Genomic DNA, 25,346 nt, shown 5'->3' on the forward strand with positions numbered 1-25,346 from the left:
TTTTTCTATGGAAATTATTTCTGTATATGCTGTGTTACAATTCCCAACTGTAAGACAGTGTGAACAAGTTAAAGTTAGGAGTTTCAGCATCATTCCGAACTCAAAAGACCAGTGGGCATGTTAGCACTAAATTGCCAATGATTGACCCAGCTCCTTGCCTCCCCCCCCCAACACACACACACACACATACACACACACACACACACACGTTGTAGAGAAGTGAACCTACTTTGATGTTAGAATAACAGTCAAGGGAGACTGGTGCTAAAGTACACCCATATGACCTGTATCCTCCATTTTTCTTGTTCTCCAATGCCATTTCTTCCTGCAGCCAGTCCAAATTCATGCCAAAGCCTCATGTTGCTGAATGGGAGGGACTTCAGCTCCATGCTTATAACCTCAGTACTGCACTGGTGTTGAGCCAGACCGTGTGCCTAAGTCTTTGCTGAGACGAAGCAAAGGCTAATACAGTAGTGCTGCTGAAAGGTTCCCTGATCCCTGGTCTTCCTGCTGAGTTCCCAGTATGCCGGGTACAACAATGCATTTTATGGCACATAGCCTGGTACGTGTGAGTTCCAAGACCTGGTGTGCAGCTACCTCCCAACAGCTGAACCACCTTCCAGCCAGTGCTGACTTACTCCTAATGTGGGGCCGCCCCTGTGTGACGAGGCTGATGGAGCTGATAAATATGAACAGTCGGGCCAGTGGTGCTGACAGATTTCCTGGCAGCTGTGCAGCTGCTTGTTTCCGGCGTCCCCGGCTCTTGCTTTGGCTACACACCTGGACTCTGCCTGCCAGCACTATTTAAAACGAGTGACCTCACGGAGATCTCTGGATACGTTGCTGGGATCAAGAGTACAAGCTACCAGAAGGCATTCCTTGGCACTAGGGCCCAGAGCAGATTTTTAAGCCCAAGAATTTCTCTCAACAGAGAGAGGCTGCAAGCTTCAACAACCCATGCTTTTTCCATTGATTTCAATCCCATCTACTCATCTCATTATCATGAAGGGATTTAAATGTAGAATAGTACAGCACTGAAGGAGCCTATAGTGTTTGGGCTATGTTTTTGAAAAGCAATTAATTTAATTTTGCTGTAAGCTTTTACCCAAATCCCTGTACTTTCTTTGTCTTCAGCTATTTCTCCAATTTTTAGTTTTAAGGTTGCCACTGGGTCTGGAATAACCTGCCAATTATTTGATGCATATCAAAGGTTTTCCTCATTTTGTCTTTGTTTTTATTGCCAGTCACTTTAATCTCTGCCACTGGTTATCAAGCTTTCACACTTTAGAAACAGTTTTCTGTCCCTCTATTTACATTATCCAAGCCCTCCATGATTTTACACATCTCTTTCAAATCTCCCCTTGGATTTCTTTGCTGTAAAAAAAGAACAGCTTCAGCCTTTTCCATAGTCCTGTTTTCAGCTTTCGATCCAATTGATTGATGTGAACAGGCGGGAGAGACGGTGACTCCCACGAGTTGTTGGTATGAACCTCGAGATTCCAAATGTTCAATAAATTAAGTTAAAACAGGAATGAAAGTGAAAACAAGTGGACATATTAAGCATCCTTAATTTAATGTAAAAAGGAAAGGTGTGCATTTATGGAGTGCCTTTCACAAATTCGAGCCATCTCAAAGCATTTTTGAAATAAAGTCTCTGATGTAATGTCGGAAACAGTGGTGCCAAATTGCACAAAATTTCCAAAAACAGCAATGTGATAATAATCAGATAATTTATCTGTTTTATTGATTGAGGAATAAATATTGGTTTCAGAATAATACCAGTGAAGCTTTGACATCCATCTGAGAGGGCAGATTTAGTTCAGTTGATTTAACTGTTCATTTGAAAGATAGCACCTCCAAAAATACATTTCTTTATTAAAGAACAAAGAACAGCACAACACAGGAACAGGCCGTTCAATCTAACAGGCCTACACTGATCCATGCTAAACCAAAAACCTCTTGATTCAAAATGGTCTGTATCCCTTGATGCCCTGCCTATTCAAGTATCTGTCAACATGCCTCTTAAATGTTGTTCTTGTATCTGCTTCATCCATCTCTGGCAGCACATACCAGGCACTTGCATTTCTACCCTGGGAGAGAGACGCCTAACAATCCATCCTATCCAAACCTCTCATAATTTTGTAAACTTCGTCAGGTTGTCCCTCAGCCTCCATTGTTCAAGTAAAAACAAACAAGTTTGTCAAATTTCTCTTCTTAGCTAATACCCTCCAAACTAAGCAACATCCTGGCAAATCTTTTCTGTACCCTCTCCATAGCCTCTACATCCTTCTAGCAATGTGGGGTGGCATGGTGGCTCAGTGGTTAGCACTGCTACCTCACAGCACCAGGGACCGGGGTTCAGTTCCCACCTCGAGCGACTGTCTGTGTGGAGCTTGCACATTCTCCCCGTGTCTGCGTGGGTTTTCTCCGGGTGCTCCAGTTTCCTCCCACATTCCAAAGATGTACAGGTCAGGTGAATTGGCCATAAATAATTGCCCGTAGTGTTAGGTGCATTAGTTAGGGAAAGGGTCTGGGTGGGTTGTTCTTCGTAGGGTCGGTGTATACTTGTTGGGCCTGTTTCCACACTGTAGGGAATCTAATCTAAAAACGTGGTGACCAGAACTATACGTAACATTCCAAATGTGCCCTAACTGAAGTTCTATTAAGCTGCAACAGGACTTGTATTGTCATTTATAGACGTTATCTTTATAAAATTATCTTGAAGTTCCTTATCAAAGGTCCTTATAGAACATAGAACATAGAACAATACAGCACAGAACAGGCCCTTCGGCCCACGATGTTGTGCCGAACTTCTATCCTAGATTAAGCACCCATCCATGTACCTATCCAAATGCCACTTAAAGGTCGCCAATTAATCTGACTCTACCACTCCCTCGGGCAGCGCATTCCATGCCCCCACCACTCTCTGGATAAAGAACCCACCCCTGACATCTCCCCTATACCTTCCACCCTTCACCTTAAATTTATGTCCCCTTGTAACACTCTGTTGTACCCGGGGAAAAAGTTTCTGACTGTCTACTCTATCTATTCCTCTGATCATCTTATAAACCTCTATCAAGTCACCCCTCATCCTTCGCCATTCCAACGAGAAAAGGCCGAGAACTCTCAACCTATCCTCGTACGACCTACTCTCCATTCCAGGCAACATCCTGGTAAATCTTCTCTGCACCCTCTCCAAAGCTTCCACATCTTTCCTAAAGTGAGGTGACCAGAACTGCACACAGTACTCCAAATGTGGCCTAACCAAAGTCCTGTACAGCTGCAACATCACCTCACGACTCTTGAATTCAATCCCTCTGCTAATGAACGATAATACTCCATAGGCCTTCTTACAAACTCTATCCACCTGAGTGGCAACCTTCAAAGATCTATGTACATAGACCCCAAGATCCCTCTGTTCCTCCACCTGACCAAGAACCCTACCATTAACCCTGTATTCCGCATTCTTATTTGTTCTTCCAAAATGGACAACCTCACACTTGGCAGGGTTGAACTCCATCTGCCACTCCTCAGCCCAGCTCTGCATCATATCTAAGTCCCTCTGCAGCCGACAACAGTCCTCCTCACTGTCCACAACTCCACCTATCTTTGTATCATCTGCAAATTTACTGACCCACCCTTCGACTCCCTCCTCTAAGTCATTAATAAAAATTACAAACAGCAGAGGACCCAGAACTGATCCCTGCGGAACTCCACTTGTAACTGGACTCCATGCTGAATATTTACCATCTACCACCACTCTCTGACTTCGACCGGTTAGCCAGTTTTCTATCCAATTGGCCAAATTTCCCTCTATCCCATGCCTCCTGACTTTCCGCATAAACCTACCATGGGGAACCTTATCAAATGCCTTACTAAAATCCATGTACACTACATCCACTGCTCTACCCTCATCCACATGCTTGGTCACCTCCTCGAAGAATTCAATAAGACTTGTAAGGCAAGACCTACCCTTCACAAATCCGTGCTGGCTGTCCCTAATCAAGCAGTGTCTTTCCAGATACTCGTAAATCCTATCCCTCAGTACCCTTTCCATTACTTTGCCTACCACAGAAGTAAGACTAACTGGCCTGTAATTCCCGGGGTTATCCCTATTCCCTTTTTTGAACAGGGGCACAACATTCGCTACTCTCCAGTCCCCTGGTACCACCCCAGTTGCCAGTGAAGACGAGAAGATCATTGCCAACGGTACTGCAATTTCCTCTCTTGCTTCCCACATGTTATCTACATGTTTCATCAGTATTGCAGTTATAGAGACTTTCTTGCGTAGTGTGCAGGATTTGTCTTACTGAGCCTTGAATAAGACAATGTTTCCAGTTTGTGCAAGAAGCATTAGAGCATAGTAACGGAATCACTTTGGTGAGCCTTAAGTGACAAGAAAATAGAAAAATCTGCAATAGGTTTCCAAGATTAATCAAATATAATGTCACTTGTTCTTATGTAAATCATTAAACATGATATGTATTATAAATATATTTTTAATTTTCCAGCTTGCATAACATATGTATGTACACATATATATAATTTGATATATGCTAATTTGTTTGTAATTAGCTGTATTTATGAACAATTATTGCAATGTCTCTTCATTAGAGAAAGACAACTGGTCATATAGCTTGAGGGGCCCCACTCACACGAAGGATAGGACAGGTAAGGAGAATGGGTGTCTGTGAACTAATAAATTCTGTACAGGGATTGCACCTTGCTAATGGTGTCATTCTGTACATAGTATGTAAGCACATGTGTACCAGACACATCTTGCAATTAAGTGCACACATTACTGGTACTTAATTAATTGCAAAGTATACCCGCTAGCCATGAGCTTTGACTCTTCCCAGCTTATGATCTCAAGTGGCTGAGTCCTGAGTCATAGGCTAGAGGTTCCTCATATTCTTGTAATCGTAAGAAAAATACAGATGTGGAAGGTCTTAGGCTTCATCTTACTCTTCGTAATTACCTCCTCAAAATGCAATCTCTTTCCTCACTGGTATTCTGAAACAGGGTCTCACCTCCCAGATCTGTACCCAGCTTTTCTGAAACACCATCTCTGAAGCCCTCCAATCAAGTTTCCACCTTTCTGACAGCATTGAGAGTTCCCTGGCCAAAGGCACAAATAGAATTCACTGTTGCAATTCAAGAAGAGCAAAGCCAGCATCAACTCTGGCATCTGCCCAATGACTTCATCCGCCTCCCTAGACAATGACACAGTCTCGACTGTTAGTAATCATTGTGACTTAATTGACTTTTAGCTAAGCTTTAAACTTCAGATTCTTTCCATGAAAAAAGCTAACTACATGCATCTGTGTAAACCCACCCATCTCTGTCATCCTGTCAGTCAGTGGAATAATGTATGTCCTGTCATCTTTGACCTAACTATTCTAGATCTGACTTCCACTCTTGGTAAACATCAGCCAATCAATCACATTATTGCTTGTGTTCTGTCCCACAACAAAGCCTGATCAAATCGCACATTGTCCAGTGTGTCTTGAGGCAAGCCATCTATTCTTTGAAGGGTTCCAAGATCAATTATCCATCAATTTTTAAATCCAATCCACCCGATCCAGATAAAAACAAAATACTGTGGATGCTGGAAACCTGAAATAAAAATAAGAAGTACTGCAGAAAATCTGGACTGGCAACATCTCCGGAAAGAGAGAGAGAAACACAAGGAACAGGTGGAATCTTATGTTAAGTGTGAATTGTGTCACATTTTTTGGAGGGTATTTTGCCACAACTGCTGGTAAGCTTTCCTCTTCTATCTTATTAAATTCCCCCTGATTAACTACCTACTGCACTCCTATGGTGTCCCTCACATCTTTTCCATTCAGTTTTACCACACGCTGCAAAACTCTCAACTCACTGGATATTTGCCAACAAGCCATCATCATTGGCACCTATGCCATATTTAAAAGGCCGCTGTGTGGGAAAATGGCATTGTAATTCTTCAACAGGGAGATGGAGGGGGTGGAGTGAAGGAGTGTCCTATTCTCAGGGCCAGCAGAGATAGACATGTCAACAGATTTTGGCAGCCTGGCCTAGGTCACCACCTAGGTTAGTGCAGTCTCTATGGTGTGGAGAAATGACCAGTGGTTCCACAAGAAGATAATGACCTCCTCTACTCCTCCAGGGTCAGTGTCACACTCTTTTCTCTGCTACCTCACCCTTAGTCTATCTCTGTTATGGCATCCACCTACCACAATCGTTCATGCCCTGCAGCATCTTCCCTCACCTGTTCTCATTCCCAAACCCTCCAGCCCTGTCAGATTCTGCCTAATGTTTCAAGTTCAGTGAAAGAGGAGTCACTGGACTTGAAGTGTTAAGTCTGTGCCTTTCTCCACAGATGCTGCAGACCACTTGGTTCACTTCCCTTTTCAACTCACTGGTGTCTGCTCTTCTCCTGTTCAGCATATTTATGCTGCAAGTCATTTTCTATAACTGCTCTAAATCAGATTACTTTTCCCCAGATGCTTCCCCACTGAAACATGCAATCCCCAGTACTGGATCCAGCACCATCCTTCCTTGTTGGATTGGAAACACGACGATTGAGAGAGTTCTCATTAGTATCAAAGTACTCATTTCTGGATGGTCTCCTCCTCTTTATCCTTCACATTCTTGCCATCTAGGTAGATAATAGGAGAGCTCCAATCATCCATTAGTTTGTGCACTGGTATCATCATCTTCCTGGAAAATTGATTGTCATGGATTTCCACCTCTTTCTGTCCTCTGCTGTTCTTGCATAGTTCATATCGGCCCATTACATCTTCTAATTTCCTCCCCGATATTACCCATCAGTCTTTGCTTCCAATAGTTGTCTGTCTATTGGCAGCTCTGATGGTGCAGTTGAAGTACTGTGGCTTTCTCTCTTTGAGATTATGTGCTAATTTCTTCTTTGCTCCAGTACTATCTAGCACTTTCTGTCTGTGTAGACTGTGCAGAACATTCGCTGTTCGTCCACATCTCAAATACATTCAGGTTATCAATGGGCTCCTTGTTGTCACTGTGCGACTCCTGTAAACAGGTGAAAATGTCTGGCAAGCTAAAAGGACCATCTCAGACAACCCTGGGACCATTGAACTCCTTCCTTCCCAGTTTTTACCTCTGTCCCTAACATCAAATTGTTTTGGATCTGTTTGTGGTTGTTTTAGTTTTATAAGGTGGTGAGAATTTTAATCAGTAGAGTTATATGTCAACAGTTCATAATTATTTACCTGTAGTTAGAATCTTTTCATTTGTCATGATTAACAATTCTTGTTAAATATAGAAACCTGGTTCACTCTTCTGTCCACTTTCCTGATGAAGGGCTTTTGCCCGAAACATAGATTTTCCTGCTCCTTGGAAACTGCCTGAACTGCTATGCTTTTCCAGCACGACTCTAATTTCCACTCTTCTGTCAACCTGGATCTGAATAGAAGCATAAATTGGGGACTTTTGAGTACTTTGATAAAATACTTAACTTTTGTGACAAACTCCAGGAATAATGGGACTTGACTTCTAGTGTCGTACCCTAGTGAGGCAGACAGTGGCTTATGGTATATACCCAGATAGATTATAATTCCTCCACTGTTCCTTAATCCTAACTAAACTCAGTCTTCTCCTATACCATTCCTTTCCTTTCCACTGCTGTCATTTCCATCCGTCATCTAGACAGATTCAACAGTGTTCCCTGTCCTGGGATTGCACTGTTAAATAATTTCAGAGTTTGACATCTACTTGTACTCAGGTGTCCATTTTCCATATTGATCACATAATGCTGAGATCCTCCAGGTCAAATTAACATGTTACTATGCTGCTTGTCAAAATGTGAAGCCTTGTTTCAAACAGCTATTTCTGTACAGTGTTTAATTTTGTGCAGCCCTGAATATGTTATTCTGTATCTGTTATTTGTCATATCTGTTATATCTTAGTTACTAGGACACAGTATTCAAGGAGTGACTTAACTGGTGGTCTATAAACCCTGAGCTTTACTTCGGACGTGCATGCTGTTGTTTTACTTTTCCTGTATGTGCAGCGCTTTGGCTGTTGTACAATGGAATCTTACATTCCCTATGGAACAAAAGCTGGAAGGACAGGGCACACAATCTATCCATCAACCCATGGCTCCTTCTGCTGACTAATCAATTGGTTGGTAACTGCTTGGAAAGGTCAATAGGTCAGACTGCTCCGTCTGGTCAGAAGCTTGTGAAAGGCCGAGATTTACAGAAGAGAAGTTCGCTTCATCTTATTTCAAGTATGAATTTCGGCATGTTTTCTCAGTCCAACCTCTGACACTTGCCTCTGATTATGGTTGACAGCGGATGCCTTTTGTGTTGAGTCATATAGACATTGGCAGCTTGTGAAAAGTCCACCAACAGAGAGCAGCTTGCAGCTGGAAGCTGGGGCATGCCATTCTTTTATCACACACAGCTTTGAAAACTTATTCCCGCACAGAGGCTTTTGTCACAAAAACAGAACGTGCTGGAGAAAGTCAGCAGATCTGGCAGCATCTGTAGGGAGAAAGTAGAGTTAACCTTTAAAGTCTGGTAACGCTTCTTCAGCAGGGTCTGGACCCAAAATGTTAACTCTGCTCTCTCTCTCCACAGATGCTGCCAGATCTACAGAGTTACTTCAGCAAGTTTTGTTTTTGTTTCAGATTGATGGCTGCATCCATAGTTCTTTGTTTTATTTTCGAGGATTTCGTCAGATTAGTTTGCCTCCAAACTGTGTGAAGCACCATCCATGGAAAAAGGTGGAGGTAGGTCCAGTTACAAAGTTTAAAAGACATTTGGATAAGTAACATGGACAGAAATGGCCCAATCGCAGGCAGGTGGGACTAGTTTAGTTTGGGATTATGGTCGACATGGACTAGTTGGACCGAAGGGTCTGTTCTCATGCTGTATGATTCTATGACTCTATAACTCATCTTGGCCTTGGAATAGAAGTGAGAGAGCCTCCATTCATATGGGTATCTTATCTCATTCCTCTGGAGATCCCAAACCACTTTACACAATGGTGAATTACTTTAAAGAACTATAGAAACAAATCAAGGATACAGCATCGCAATAGTTTTACAACCAGTAATGAGTTAATGAGAACAGTTAATCTATTTTTGGGAAAGGGAGGCACATTAGCCAGGACAAGAGAAAAGCTTCCTTTCAAGACCATGTCAAAATTTATGTGGGAAATAAGGATATTGAGAGGTTTGGAGAAAAAGTAACTTTAAAGATAGCAAAAAGGGTAGACAGGCACAACAGGATAAATGACATGCTCTTGATCGTTTTCCTTGCTCTCTTCAAAAAGTGCTATGGACCTTTTAGGATCTAAACAAGGAGAAAGAGCTTCAACGAATATTACTGTCTCAAAACTGCACCAAAGGCCCACCCTAGATTATTTCCTTTAAGTTCTAGAGATGAGTATCAACCTGACTAGTAACAAAAATTCTATCAACAGAGTAAAGTTGATACTTACTTTAAATGGGCTGGTGACCTTAGTTAAAATATCACACATAGAATTTTGTACTAACCTGTTTGTACACTGCAGCACTGATAATACACGCAAAGTAACTTCAAAGCATTACCTATTTATAACTTCTGCACCATGTAATGGGTTAATTAAGAGTGCAGCCCAATCATAATGAAAGGCAAGTGCTTCCTTATAAGTAGCCACTCACGTCTTAGCACTGCTCTTAAAGTTCTAGAAAGTACTGTAATTGCAACCATAATGTTCCCAGCAGTCCTTCCTGAAATTCAGCCCCATGTGATGTGGTTTCAACTATATAATAAGAAAATTCTGTTTTATGACCAGAATTGCTTATGCAGCATATCGGTGTAATGCCAGTGATGATCTCAGTGCTGATGGTAATTCTACACTTCCTGCCCCAGTAACTCTGGTTATTCAGTGTGGCAGTTGGTAGATTGCGCTCCCCAGAGTGTGTTTCTGGCAGTATCGCATTTTGCTGCTCAAAATGGCAATTTAATTACAGAATATAAATCAGTGAGTGCTGATTGAGGCCTCACACAGCACATTGCTGTCTGAGCAAAGACTGCTGTAGATACATGGACACAGCTTTCCTTTCTCACTGTATCAGCCAATAGAGCAAAAAACACCGAAAACAAACAGCAGATCTGACGGGATCAAAAAGGGAAATGAGTGCTTCCCTACCTTCCACGTGGTTGGCATGTATTTTTCCTCATTACCCTGTGTAGCTGACTAATTTCCAGGATGAATGCCATGGGTCGGTTTACTAAATTAAAGGCGCTATGTAAATACAAGCTGCCATTGTATTGCTTTCATTCATTTAGTTGGGGCAACCTTGGCAGAATCAACAGTTTTTCCTCCCTCAATAAAAAACAAACTTTTCAAATTCTTTGTTGGCTCAAGACTAACCCAATAAAGAATTGAAAAGGTACTTGCTGTGAGCGCATCTATGTACAAATGACTTCTCTAACCTTCCTGAACTACTGATCACTGTATTCCTAACTCTTCTAGAATCTTACTACTGACCAGTTTCCGTTATGCTGTGGGAATTCTCTCCACTTTGATGGACACTTGCAGGTTCTCCATGAATCACAGGTCATTCCATTGTGGTGGTCTACCATTAAATGTGCAATCTTCCAAACACCTCTGGCAGCATGTGAAATGACACTTCCAAGGGCTCTTGTTTTGGCCATTAAAGAGAAAGTGGAGAGGAATATCTATCCTACAACCAGCAAATATTATTAATATAGTCAGTGGGGCCAGAGTGCAGTGGTATATTATCAGAAGGAGGGCAAACGATAAAATCCTCCCATGCTGGCACTAACTATCTGTTTAAAAGCATCAAACATGGATCTTGTTATTGACTGAGACACAAAAATGCACCTTTGGTAGTGTTTAGTACTGCTTACAAATGAAAATACATTGAGCTCTAACTAACCACAAAGCTCAGGGCTTGCAGTTTTGTTTTAATTATTCATGGATGTGAGACAGCAATTATTGCCCGTCCCTAGTTGCCCTTGAGAAGATAGTGGTGAGTTATTTTCTTGAACTACTGCAGTCTAGTGAGGGAATTCCAAGATGTTGACCCAACTAAACTGAAGGAATGGAGATAGTTTTCAAATCCGGCTGGTGAGTGGTTTGAAAAGGAAGCTGGAGGTGATGGTTTTCCCATGTAACTGTTGCTGTTGATCTTCTGGATGGTAGTAATTGTATGTTTGGAAGGCACTGTCTCAGGAGTTTGGATGAATTTCTGCAATACATCTTAGAGATGGTGTACACTGCTGGTGGAAGTAAATATTTGATGATGAGGTGTCAGTCAAGTGTCCTGGATGGTGTCAAGCTTCTTGACTGTTGTTGGAACCACACTCATTCAGACAAGTGGAAATATTCCATCACCATCAAGACATGACCTCAGTGGTGGGCAAGTTGTTGGAGGGAATCCTGAGGGACAGGATGTACATATATTTGGAAAGGCAAGGACTGATTCAGGATAATCAACATGGCTATGTGCGTGGGAAATCATGTCTCACAAACTTGATTGAGTTTTTTGAAGAAGTAACAAAGAAGATTGATGAGGGCAGAGCAGTAGATGTGATCTATATGGACTTCAGTAAGGTGTTCGACAAGGTTCCCCATGGGAGACTGATAGTGAGGTTAGATCTCATGGAATACAGGGAGAACTAGCCATTTGGATACAGAACTGGCTCAAAGGTAGAAGACAAGAGGGTGGTGGTGGAGAGTTTTTCAGATTGGAGGCCTGTGACCAGCGGAGTGCCACAAGGATCGGTGCTGGATCCTCTACTTTTTGTCATTTACATAAATTATTTGGATGCGAGCATAAGAGGTTTAGTTAATAAATTTGCAGATTACACCAAAATTGGAGGTGTAATGGACAGCAAAGAAGGTTACCTCAGATTACAACAGGATCTGGACCAGATGGGCCAATGGGCTGAGAAGTGGCAGATGGAGTTTAATTCAGATAAATGCGAGGTGCTGCATTTTGGGAAAGCAAATCTTAGCAGGACTGATACACTAAATGGTAAGGTCCTAGGGAGTGTTGCTGAACAAAGAGACCTTGGAGTGCAGGTTCATAGCTCCTTGAAAGTGGAGTCGCAGGTAGATAGGATAGTGAAGAAGACGTTTGGTATGCTTTCTTTTATTGGTGAGAGTATTGAGTACAGGAGTTGGGAGGTCATGTTGCAGTTGTACAGGACATTGGTTAGGCCACGGTTGGAATATTGCGTGCAGTTCTGGTCTCCTTCCTATCGGAAAGATGTTGTGAAATTGAAAGGGTTCAGAAAAGATTTACAAGGATGTTGCCAGGGTTGGAGGATTTGAGCTATAGGGAGAGGCTGAACAGGGTGGGGCTGTTTTCCGTGGAGATTCAGAGGCTAAGGGATGACCTTATAGAGGTGTACAAAATGATGAGGGGGATGGATAGGAGAAATAGACAAAGTCTTTTCCCTGGGGTCGGAGAGTCCAGAATAGAGGGCATAGGTTTAGGGTAAGAGGGGAAAGATATAAAAGGGACCTAAGGGGCAACCTTTTCACACAGAGGGTGGTACGTGTATGGAATGAGCTACCAGAGGAAATGGTGGAGGCTGGTACAATTGCAACATTTAAGAGGCATTTGGATGGATATATGAATAGGAAGGGTTTGGAGGGATATGGGCTGGGTGCTGGCAGGTGGGACTAGATTGGGTAGGGATATCTGGTCAGCATGGACAGGTTGGATCGAAGGGTCTGTTTCCATGCGGTACATCTCTATGACTCTCTCACATGTGTCTCATAAATGTGGCCAGGCATTCAGGAGTCAACAAGTGAGGTATTCGCTGCAGGATTCCTAGCTTCCAACCTGCCCTTGTAGCCACTGTATTGATATGGTTATTCCAGTTTCTGGTCAATGGTAGCCCCCAGGATGTTGATTGTCAGGGATTCAGCAAGGGTAATGTCATTGATTGGCAAGGGCCAATGGTTGAATTCTCTCTCACTGGAGATGGTCACCTGTCAGCCTACGTCTGGATATTGTCCCGGTCTTGTACATTTGGGTAGTAGCTGAGGTGTTGTGAATGGTGCTGAACATTGTGCAATCATTGGTGAACATCCTCTCTTGTGACATTATGATGGAGAGTAGGTCCTGGATGAAGCAGCTGAAGATGGTTTGGGCCTAGGACACACCCTTAAAGAACTCCAACAGTTCTGGAGTTGTGATGACTGACCTCCACAACCATCTTCTTTTTGCTATGTATGGCTCCAGAGAGTTTTCCCCTGATTCCCATTGAACAGTTTTTCTGGGATTCCTTGACGCCACACATTTGCACTAATGACGTAGAGGGCAGTCACGTTCATCTCATCTTTGGAATTCACCTTCTTTGTCCATGTTTGATCCCAGACTGAAACAAGGACAGGAGCTGAGCGGCCCTGGTGGAACCCAGACTGAACATTAGGAAGTCTGATTTGAAGAATGAGTTCAATATTTTACATTTATACATAACATTTTATTGCGCCTTTAAAAGCCATAAATATTTAGAAGTCCAGACTCTGTCCTGCAATTGTCCAACAGAAATTGCTGATAATGACAACATCATTTTAGCCACACAAAATCATTTTAACAAAAAAGACCTTCCACACAAATCTGCCAAGTATTTCTTCCCTTGTCTATTTACCTAACAAACACTTAACAACCATTAAGTGTGAAACTTTGCTTTAAGTTTACAATTTGTGTGTGAATTTCTCAGATACCTCACACCTTATTGCAATTTTAGGTTCTGCCAGTTGTTTTACGTGGTGCACCAAGACTCATGCAACAATATCGAGGCACACATTGCATTCGTTGCCCATTCAAAAGCTGATTGAATGCTGCTTGCCTTTTACTATGGTTTCTTTTGTTGTCCTGGAATGGTCGCTTGGATGGATGATGACCGTAATGATGGCTTCTCTCTCCATTCAGTGGTTCAGTGGTTTGCCTGGTTCTGATGTCTGGTATATTTCCCTCAGAACCCACTAGCTTAGGAGTTACTAAAGAAGTAGGTCACTCTAAATGATCTAAAAAATTGTCTCTCATCAGCTCTGCATTTTGCCATATTGCTTTAAATTCCAGCACATTATCCAATTGCAATCCTGGAAGTCATTAGCCAACTATCATTAGACAGAAGTGAATTTCATTGGTCATTGTGAATTTATTGGGTGGTATTTCATGGTGGATGGAGGATGACTAAATTATAGTTGTTCCTGGAATTTGGGGCAAAAATTCAATTTTTCAGATTGTTGAGTTCTTAAGTCAGAAATAATGCTGTAACCTATTGACTGACTTCCCTTGTAAATGAGTCCTAATGATGCTTACTTTGTAATCTGTAGCCAACAGGGAGATGTGAAGGCCCATACATTTTTAAATAGGGCCATTAGTGATTAATGTACTTCTGTTGACATAGTGACAGCTACAGTTAAAAGTGAGGCTTGTTCTAATCCGAGGGTGAATTGTGCTAATTATACCCTTTGGGAAAAAAGATGTGAAAATTTTTAACAAAATGGCATTTGTTACAGTTTAGCCCACTTGGTCTTGAATGCATGACCAGACAACAGTTTTCATAACTAAAACCCATTCCTTTACTCACTATGTGTATAGGTTAATGTAGCCAGATTTAATAGTTGACCTCTAATCTTGATAAAAGGCTTACTGGAAAATGTATAGGATGTTAACATGCTCTTCCATCATCTTCCAAAGGAAAACTAATGACCCTGTGCAATCTAAAACTATCTAACATGTTTGCAGGTGAAATGAAATATAGAGCCTGAAGACTGAAATAGATAGTAAAACAGTAGCCTCCTTTAAGTGGGAATTGGATTAGTCCCAAACATGTAAATATCCCTTTTTTTTGGTAATTTATCTTTAGAAACGTCTTGAAAAATATCCCGCCTTTGATAATAAATATGTGAGACTGTTTCTCATACAGACTCTCTGGCCCTTCTTTCCCCAGATATTATATGCTTGAGGAAATACAACAGCGGGATTCATGAGATGGTCAATGGATTATATTTAACTTATTTGAAAATAGACCTGTTGAAAATCAGACCTCAGGATGCACAAATCACAATGAGCCAAGTATAAATTACCTGTGTCATCCCGATAATCTTTCTGGCTATAATTGTTGTCGACCTCCGTCCACGTTTTGGAAACAGAGCCCCGTTTGTTAAGTAATCCATATTAACATTTTAAATTACGCATTGCTGCCATTGAAGTAAATCATTGAATGGAATCATAGAATTCTTACTGACCAGAAGGAAGTCATTCACCTCACAGCGTCCATAGCATCTCTTGAAAAGAGCAAACCATCTGTCTTTTCCTGCTAGCCCATAAATTCTCTCTCCAGATAATCATCTAATTTTTTTCTGAAGATCTCAGTTGGGGCAGTGTCACTCTTACCTTGACATTATTACAGTTTATGTTCAAACATGGACAGAACAGATTATTTCCGAAGGTGGAGTGTGACTGCCCTTACCATCAAGGCCACATTTGAGCAAGTGTGGCATCAAGGAGCAAAACCAGGGTTAATGGGAATCAGTGGAAAACTCTCCGCTGATTGTAGTCATATATAGCACAAAGGAAGATGGTTGCAGTTGGAGGTCAGTCATTTCAGCTCCAGGACATCTCTGCAGGAGTTCCTCAGGGGAGGTCCTTGGCACAACTATTTTTAGCTGTTGCACCAATGACTTTTCCTTCACCATAAGATCAGAGTTAGGGATGTTATCACAATATGTACAGAATATTTGGCACTGTTTGTGACTCCTCAGATATTGAAACAGTTAATATCTAAATGCAGCAAGACCTGGATGATATCGGGTTTAGACTGACAAGCGGTCAGTGAAATGAGCCCCACACAGTGCCAGACAATAATCGTTTCCAAGTAAAGAGGATCTAACCATCAACTCTCACTATTCAACGGCATTGCCATCACTACACACCATCACTATCCTGTTGTTTACCATTGAACAGAAATTGAACTGGACGAGCCATGTAAATACAATGGCTTCAAGAGCCTGTTGGGGACTAGGAATACTGCAGTGAATAAATCACATCCTGATTACCCAATGCCCATCCACCATCTAAAAGTCACAGATTCAGAATATGACAGAAAATACCCACTTTCTGAGATGACTGTTTCTCATTGCAAGCATTCACTCCCTCCACCACCCAATACTCAGTAGCAGCAGTGTGGAGTATCTACAAGATGTACTGCAGAAATACCGTCTTGGAGTTGGAGTTGCACTTATTCAGGCAAGTAGAAGGCATTTCATCACACTCCTGACTTGTGCCATTTAGTTGACAGACAGGCTTTGGGGAGTTGGAATGCACGATCCCTAGCCTCTGACCTGATCTAGTTCACTTTCTGGTCACTGGGAACCTCCCAGGATGTTGATACTAGGGGATTAAGAGATGGTAATGCCATTGAATATCAAAGGGAAATCGTTAGATTTTCTTTCATTGGAGGTGGGGTAATTGACTTACAGTTTTCTGACATAAATGTCACTTCTCAATCCAAACCTGGATACTGTCCAGGCATTGCTGCTTTTGGATATAGACTGCTTCGGTATCTGAGGAGTCATGAATGGTGCTGAACATCGTGCAGTCATTGGTAAACATCTTTACTTGTAACTAAATGGTGCAGAAATGGCCATTGACCTAGTAGCTGAAGATAATCGGGCCTAGGACTTTATCCTAACAAACTTCTGTAATCTCCTTGGTCTGAGGTAATTGATCTCCACCAACCAGAGCAATCCTTATTTATGCTAAATATCACAGCAACCAGCCCTAGCTTCCCTGATTCTCATTGACTCCATTTTGCTCAGGTTCCTTGATGTCAAGGACAGTCACTGTCATCTCATTTCTGGAGTTCAGCTCTTTGGTCCATGTTTGGAACAAAGTTGTGATGAGGTGAGAAGCTGATTGGCTCTGGCATAGCCTAAACTGATTGTCAGTAAGGGGTAAAGCAAGGTATTCCCTTACAAGTATGCTTCATAGCATTGTTGACAACATCTTCCATCACTTTACTGATGATCAAGGGTAGACTGATAGTGCAGGAATATACTGGGTTGGATTTGTCCTGCTTTATATAGATGTGACAATATCTGAACAATATCCCATATAATCAGGTGGGTGTCAATGTTGTAGATATATGCAACAGCTTGGTTAGGAGCATGACTAGCCTCCAGTACTATTGTCAGAGAGATGTCAGGGCCAATAGTTTTTTTTATGTTCAGTGCCAGCAGCCATTTCTTAGTATCACGTGGTGTGAATTGAATTGGCTGAAGACTACTATCTGTATCGGTCACTGGAGGAGGCCGAGATGGATCATCCACGCAACACTTCTGCCTGAATATTGCTGCAAATGCTTCAGCCTTATCTTTTGCATTGATGTGCTGGGCTCTTCTATAATTGAGAATGGAAATATCTGTGGAGCTGCATTCTGCTGCTTGTCATTTAGTTGTTCACCACCATTCATGATTGCTGTGGCAGAACTGCAGAGCTTAGATCTGATCCATTAGTTTATGGACCACAGAGTCCTGTCAGTTGCATCCTGCTTCTGGTGTTAGGCACTCCCACATTGTAGCTTCAACAGGTTGGCATTTCACTTTTAGTTATTGCTGTTGGCATATCCTACTGCACCCTTCATTGAACCAGGATTCACCTCCTAGCTTGCTGGTAATGGCAGAGTGGAGAAAATACTGGTTTATGGCTGTTATAAATTATGGTAGATGGTACTCAAGGGGAAACCTTAGTTTGCCGGAGTCAGTGTTGAGGATTACCTGATTAAGTCCCTCCCAACTCTACAAGGTCTGTCCTTTCTGGTGGGACAGGACACAAGCAGGGCTGGTGATGGTAGTGTCTGTTATGTATGATTTGGTATTTATGACTACCTCAATTTTGTCAGAAGTCCTGAGATGTCAGTAAGGAGGATTTTGCAGGGTCAATAGGGCAGTAAGGGTAGGGTTGGGGGATCTGCCTGGTTTCTTTTGTTTTGTTAGCCTCTGTAGTGGTTTTGGTACAATTGAGTGACTTGCTAGGCCATTTCAGAGGCCAGTTAAATGTACACCACATTCCTATGAGTCTGGAATCAAATGTAGGCCATACCAGGTAAGGATGGCAGATTTCCTTCCCTAAAGGACATCAGTGAACGAGATGAATTTTAATAAAAACTGTTACATCGTAACCATTAGACTAGCTTTTAATTGAAATGTAATCACTTGGCAATATGGATTTCATAAAAATGTAGAAAGTAGGCCATTCAGCTCATTGAGCCTGATCTGCAGGATCCTGGCTGATGCTTTATCTTGATTCCGTACTCCCCACACTCCTTGACACTTTTAGAAATCTATTTATTTCTTAAATAGATTCTCCTCTAGCAACTAATGTGGTCAAGATTTCCACAGGGTCATTACTCTCTAAGTGAAGAAACTTCTCTTCATCTCAGTCCAAAAAGTTCTACCCTGGAAACTAAAACTGTGACTCCCTGCAGCCTAAGGAAACATCATCGCTACATCCAGTTTGTCCAACCTTGGCAGAATGTTATAGTCAATGAGATCCCCTCTCATTATTCCAGTTTCCTGTGAATTGAGATGTAGTCAACCCATTTCTCATATGGCAAACCTGCCATCCCAGGAATCTGTCTGGCTCGCCTTTGCTGAGCTCCCTGTTTGGGAAATGTATCTTTTCCTGGATAAGGATGTCAAAAGTGCACACAATATTCCAGATATGGGGTCACCAGGGCCCTGTACGGCTGCGGGTAAGAATTCCTTGCTCCAGAGACTTCTTTACCCTGGACAGAATGGAGGTTGGAAGATGACTCTATTTCCATTAGCAAGAGAGACTAAGACCTGAGGGCATAGCCTTAGAGTAAAGGGAAGACCCTTCAGAACAAAGATAAAGATGAATCTATGGAATGAATTGCCACAGAAGGCTATGGAGCCAAGTCATTGCATATATTTAAGACAGATATAGGCTCTTGATTGTCAAGGGGATCAAGGGTTATGGGGAGAAAGTGGGAGAATGGGAATGAGAAACTTATCAGCCACAACTGAATGGCGGAGCAGACTCGATGGGCCAAATGGCCTAATTTCTGCTCCGATGTCTTATGGTCTTAAGCAGCTAAATGTTTTTTATTCAATTATAAAATCCAAAATCAGCATATCCAGCTAAACTAGCTTTAATAAGTTTCTTCTGATCTTGCCTACAGTTAAAACTGCCTGGAATAGTAGTTGCTATATTCTGAAGAAGTATCACTGAACCCGAAACGTTAACTCTGCTTTGTCACTCCACCGATGCTGCCAGACCTGCTGAGTTTTTCCAGCAATTTCTGTTTTTGTTTCTGATTTCCAACATCCAAAGGTCTTTTGGACTTTTTTTGTTTTGCCCTGCCTGGTTAACTAATTTTCACAACTAGATTTGAATGGAACAGAATTAAAAATCAAAAAAGGTCAGGGGTTTCAGCAATAAAATAAGCTTAGCATGTCCAGCACAAACTGACCAACAGCCTCTTCTAAATCCCTAATTGAAATATTTTGTGGTTTTGAGAAACCCAGAGCATTCCACTTGATGTCTTGGCAAGACATCGTGTTTGTGTCACTTTTGACGAACATGTTTGGAACATATTTCATTACATGGCAAAATATTATCATTTGAAGAATTACCAATGCAATCAAAAATTAATGCAGTGTTTACAGGACTTGTCAGCAGTGGCCTTAGCTGTTGGCCCTTTGCTACCCTTTGACCCTACATGATTTGGTTTCTGATTGGTTGCATGCTGGCTTGCCTGTAAACTGCTTGCTGATGCAGACTGGTTTTGAGGCTTAGAGTCATAGAGATGTCCAGCACGGAAACAGACCCTTCGGTCTACCTTGTCCATGTTGACAGATAACCAAATCTAGTCCCATATCCCTCTTAAACCCTTCCTACTCCTATATCCATCCAGATGCCTTTTAAATGCTGTAATTGTACCAGCCTCCACCACTTCCTCTGGCAGCTCATTCCATTATTGCACCATCCTTTGTTGAAAACGTTGCGCCTTAGGTCTCTTTTATATCCTTCCCCTCTCACCCTAAACCTATGCCCTCTAGTTCTGGACTCCCAACCATTCCACACCGACCCTCTGAAGAGTAACCCACCCAGACCCATTTCCAGGAAAAAGACCTTGTCTATTTATCCTATCCATGCCTCTCATGATTTTATAAACCTCTATAAGGTCATCCCTCAACCTCTGATGCTCCAGGGAAAACAGGCCCAGCCTGTTCAACTTCTCCTTATAGCTCAAATCCCCCAACCCTCGCAATATCCTTGGAATTCTTTTCTGAATCCTTTCAAGTTTCACAACATCTTTCTGATAGGAAGGAGACCAGAATTACACGCACTATTCCAAAAGTAGTCCAACCAATGTCCTGTACAGCTGCAACATGACTTCCCAAGTCCTGTACTCAATGCTCTGACTCGTAAAGAAAAGCATACCAACCGCCTTTTTCACTATCCTATCTACCTGCGACTCTGTTTTCAAGGAGCTATGAACCTGCACTCCAAGGTCTCTTTGTTCAGCAACACTCCCTAGGACCTTACCATTAAGTGTATAAGTCCTGCTCTGATTTGCTTAAAATGCACCACCTCGCATTTATCTAAATTAAACTCCATCTGTCACTCCTCAGCTCATTGGCCCATCTGATCAAGATCTCATTGTAATCTGAGGTAACCTTCTTCGCTGTCCACTATATCTCCAATTTTTATGTCATTTGCAAACTTACTAACTATACCTCTTATGTTCACATCCAATTGGGGAGGTAGCAGGCCGTAACTACTGCTGTTGCTGGGGTCAGTGTATAGCAGCACAGCGAAACACTCGAGAGTGCTACCTGAGAGACACTCTGTATTGCTGCTTGATGTATTGTCTTCCTTTCTGAAAGGTTGGACTTGCTGCTTTTGGCACACGGTTGCCTGGTTAAAGGGAAATTTGTGACTGGAAGCTGAGGCTGCAGATTCTCAAAGAAAAACTCAGGTCAAATCTAGAACTAGAAGTCATAGTTTAAAAATTAAGGATTGCCAGTGGCTCAGTGGTTAGCATTGCTGCCTCACAGCACCAGGGTCCCAGGTTTGATTCCGGCCTCAGGCGACTGACTGTGTGGAGTTTGCACATTCTCCCTGTGTCTGCGTGGGTTTCCTCCGGGTGCTCCGGTTTCCTCCCACAGTCCAAAGATGTGCAGGTCAGGTGGATTGGCCATGCTAAATTGCCCGTAGTGTTAGGCGCTTTATTCAGAGGGCAATGGGTCTGGGCAGGTTCTTCTTTGGAGGGTCGGTGTGGAATGGTTGGGCCAAAGGGCCTATTTCCACACTGTAGGGAATCTAATCTAATCTCAGAAAAGTTAATTCATTTTGACCCATCCACAGCAACGTGATCACGAGAGCATGTCTCATCAAGTGGCAATGGCATACCTGGGACAGGGCACTGATTCTCCTCAGTTTGTATTGTTTTGGTAATTATTTCCCATAGCTGCTTGGATTCATGTGCTGATACCTGACCATTAAACCCTGGTTTCCACCATTTGAAGCAAAGCTATGGTTTGTCAGAATTAAATACACGAGAGCTTAAGAGTAGTTTTTTTTTCAAACAAAGGGGTGAATTTGGTCCTGACTGACCAGTGTGTAGGCAGTTAAAATCATTCCAGTTTCTTTCCGTTGCTTTCAGGAACTGGTCGAACACTATTTTTATTTGCTCCACCAAGTCAGCTGCATGGGTGCTATCCCACAGCAGCACAGTCATGCTTCTATCTATTTTGGTCAGCAAATTAGGTCCTAGTGATGAAAAGGAAAGAAACAGCAGTCGCTTCCCCACAAGACCAACACAACAAAGCTTTGGAAGGTCAGATATTTTTATTTTAACCTTCCTGCTGGGCTCTGCAGGAATATCATCTGGCTTTTAGCTCAAGGCAAATGCACTGATGGCATTCATTTCGAGAAGACTAGAATACAAGAGCAAAGACGTGCTGCTGAGGCTGGATAAGGCTCTGGTCAGACCACATTTGGAACATTGTGAGCAGTTTTGGGCCCCTTATCTAATGAAGCATGTGCTGACATTGGAGAGAGTCCAGAAGAGGTTAACAAGAATGATCCTGGGGATAAAGGGCTAGTCCTATGAGGAGCATTTGAGGACTCTGGGCGTATATTTGATAGAATTTAGAAGGATGAGGGGGGGATGTGTTTGAAACCATACAGAATACTGAGAGGCCTCTATAGAATGGACATGGAGAAGACGTTTCCACGAGGAGAATCTAGGAGCTGAGGGCCTTAGAGTGAAGGGATGACCCTTTTTAACTGAGATGAAGAGGAATTTCTTCAGCCAGAGCATGGATAATCTGTGGAACACATTGCCACAGAAGGCAGAGGAGGCTGTAGTGATTGTAACGAGACATTGGCTGACACATAAAAAGGATGAGTGTCAGAGATAATGAAATAAAGTACAAAAGTCAAGGACTGTTCATGTGTTAATAAAGGGTGACTTGGCAGTGGAATACTGGCCTCTGTGGGATAATTTCAAATGCCAAGTTATTGAGTGTATTTAAGACAAAGATAGGTGGGTTCTTGATGGTAAGGGGATCAGGGTTACAAGGAGAAGGCAGGAGAATGGGGTTGAGAAACATATCAGCCAGGTGGACTTGATGGGCTGAATGGTCTCATACCACTCCTGTATCCAATGATGTTATGGTCCTTACATGATCTGCCTTCCCCACTCCCTCAGCAGCTTCTCCCATTGTGTGATCCCACAGGATGGCCACTTGCCTTCTGTTGGTGGGCAGTCTCTAGACAACATGATTTCCTGCTGTTTTCCAACTACATTTGTACAGGGAAGAGGTGGAATGTCAGCCAATGTTAAAATTGCGTCTTCCTGCAATGATGAGATGAGAAGGTAGTACTGGAAAGTCCCTGAAATTGAAATCCAGGACCACGTTATTATCCTGTTGCCTTTGTCCCTGTCCCCCTTTACGATTCTGCAGTGTAATCTCCAAAAGGATGCATTCCAGTTAACTCTGGGCACCCGTTCTACAATTATTCCTGTTTTCTCATTAAGGTTTCTTGTTTTGTGTGAAAGGCAGTAAATCAGCTCAGTGCCTCACTGGCTTAACAATGAGTCGATGCTGTCTTAAGCTTGGCCTCTTGCTCTCACTCCCACTCTGACTCTCACCATCTGCTCCAGTGATTGCACTGTCAGCACAGTCGCACACTTGCTCAGCACTCATTGGCATAAAAACAACGACGAGTTATCATCAAGCACTTGTTCACACAGCCAGCAATCTCCATTCAGTGGGTGAGTGGAGAAAACCAACACATTCGTGGTTTCTTTCAGCAAAGCTGACCATAGGTAGGTAAGTGAATGTTGCTTTAAGTGTTTGCGCCATGCCTAAGCAGGTTTGATCGTTACAGAGGGGGTTTAGAAACAATTTGATTAGCAGATGTCCAGAGGCAACTTTCGGTTGACTGGGTTGGTGTGGAAAGGTAACCCGAGAGGTCAAAGGCTTTGCTGAAAGCTGATTGATGGGCCGGGGATAACGGTCTGTGGCAGCTGGTAATCCCATTGGCAGCAATGATAGTCAGACGTTTACACACACCATCTGGAGAGTACTGTGGAAACACCATTGCTAATACTCAGCAACCAACAGATTGCACATAACTACTTTGTAGAAGCCCTACAGAATTTGGTTAAAACAAAACAGACCAGCTGGGCTCGTTGCAAGCTTGTGAAATGTCAGCGAGTGCTCGCTACAGTAAACTCTGCAAATAAGATGTTTCTGCTTTCTCTCCGTGCAGCAGAGAAAGGCTTCATTGCCTCCAGGATTGTGAGCCTGCTCTGATAAATGAGATATCCTGGGTTGTCAACTCTTGCTGTGTTTTGTCCATCAGAGAAAACAGTGTTTAGTTCTTTGCAGCTTGCATTCACTGGGGTGGATTTGTAGGTTATTTTTTAAAGCATGGTGAGTGCTCTCTGTACATTCAACCTTATGTTCAATGTAGTACTCTTCAGGGCTAAAATCAGATGCTAGAACTCTGAAACAAGCAAACACTGAGAATGCTGGAGAAACTCAACTGTTCCAGCAGCATTTGTGAAGAGAGTTGACATTTAGAGTTCAGTTTGACTCCAGGATTTCTGGGGGTGTATCCAGAGTTTCTGTAGTTGCAGTGGGGGAATGTCAGTGGGGAAGCAATTGCCTCAAAGTAGGACTAACAAAGGACTAACAATTTCTGTGGCACAGATTTCCCTTTTCCTAGAATTCCTTTGATGTGGGTGACCAAAACAGTTGCTCTGTGTCCAGTGAAAAGGAGAGCAGCTAGTCACATGCACCCAGAGACAAGATGTAAAATTGTCTACTTTTAATGAAACTTGATAGAAATTAAATTGTTGAGATCTGTATTTGTAATTCTGGTAGAAGCTGAAATATCATTTGCTGGAAAAGAAAATTTATTTAGAAGTGTGTGTTTCATTATCATAATAGAGAAATTGACATTGCACAAAAGGAGTGACCTTATAGAGGTTTATAAAACCGTGAGGGACATGGATAGGATAAAGACAAAGTTTTTTCCCCTGGGGTGGGGGAGTCCAAAACTAGAGGGCACAGGTTTAGGGTGAGTGGGGAACAATTTAAAAGGGACCTAAGGGGAAACCTTTTCACACAAAGGGTGGTGCGTGTATGGAATGAGCTGCCAGAGGAAGTGGTGGAGGCTGGCACAATTACATTTAAAAGGCATCTGGATGGATGTATGAATAGGAAGGGTTTAGAGGGATACAGGCCAAGTGCTGGGAAATGGGACTGATTAGGTTAGGATATCTGGTCGGCGTGGACGAACTGGACTGCTGGGTCTGTTTGCGTGCTGTGTATCTCTGAGTCTAAAATATTTTCTGTCAAAAAAATGGTTTTCGGCACTAGTTATAAATTCAGCAAGTTGTTTAAAAACCCTGTTACACCTCATTCAATAAGCTGTTGCTGTTTAAAGGATTTTGACAGATGGATGAAAAGCATAAAAAACCCAATTTCTTGTCAATTCAGTAAGTTCTAATTAATTGCAACCTCGGAGACAGCAACAGCACACTCTATGGGTAAGCAGAGAAACACTGACAGCAACTTCTGTATTTCCACATTTAACTATGATTGTGCAGACTCTAGAGGTTGCTGTCAGTTTGAATGACATAATGACATAAATGTGAACACTTTTAATCAGGTCATTACTACTGCAAAATCCAGGTCCATGACTTTTGCGAGTATGTAAAAGAAATCTTGAAGGATTAGTAAGTATTTTAAGAAGAGCAGATTATATGTGTTTCAGGACAACTGACAGAACATACCAA

The 25,346-nt window shown here is 42.3% G+C and overlaps 1 protein-coding gene across 14 annotated transcripts in view; it reads left to right on the forward strand.

Annotated features, from left to right (window-relative positions):
* Window positions 1–25,346, forward strand: part of lhfpl2b (LHFPL tetraspan subfamily member 2b) — a 171,275-nt gene that overhangs the window by 70,552 nt on the left and 75,377 nt on the right. The window contains exon 3 of one of the 14 annotated variants that reach the window (XM_072547326.1): window positions 8,651–8,752. The exons of 10 other annotated variants lie outside the window; for them this stretch is intronic. The gene's annotated coding sequence lies outside the window, so the exon portion shown is untranslated. Of the gene's footprint in view, window positions 1–4,649; window positions 4,672–8,650; window positions 8,753–23,240; window positions 23,371–25,346 lie in introns of those variants that run through there. 3 more of the 14 variants (XM_072547336.1, XM_072547425.1, XM_072547415.1) reach the window with 3 other exon arrangements.

Source organism: Chiloscyllium punctatum, chromosome 2 (assembly GCF_047496795.1).
Source record: "Chiloscyllium punctatum isolate Juve2018m chromosome 2, sChiPun1.3, whole genome shotgun sequence".
NCBI classification, from domain to species: domain Eukaryota; kingdom Metazoa; phylum Chordata; class Chondrichthyes; order Orectolobiformes; family Hemiscylliidae; genus Chiloscyllium; species Chiloscyllium punctatum.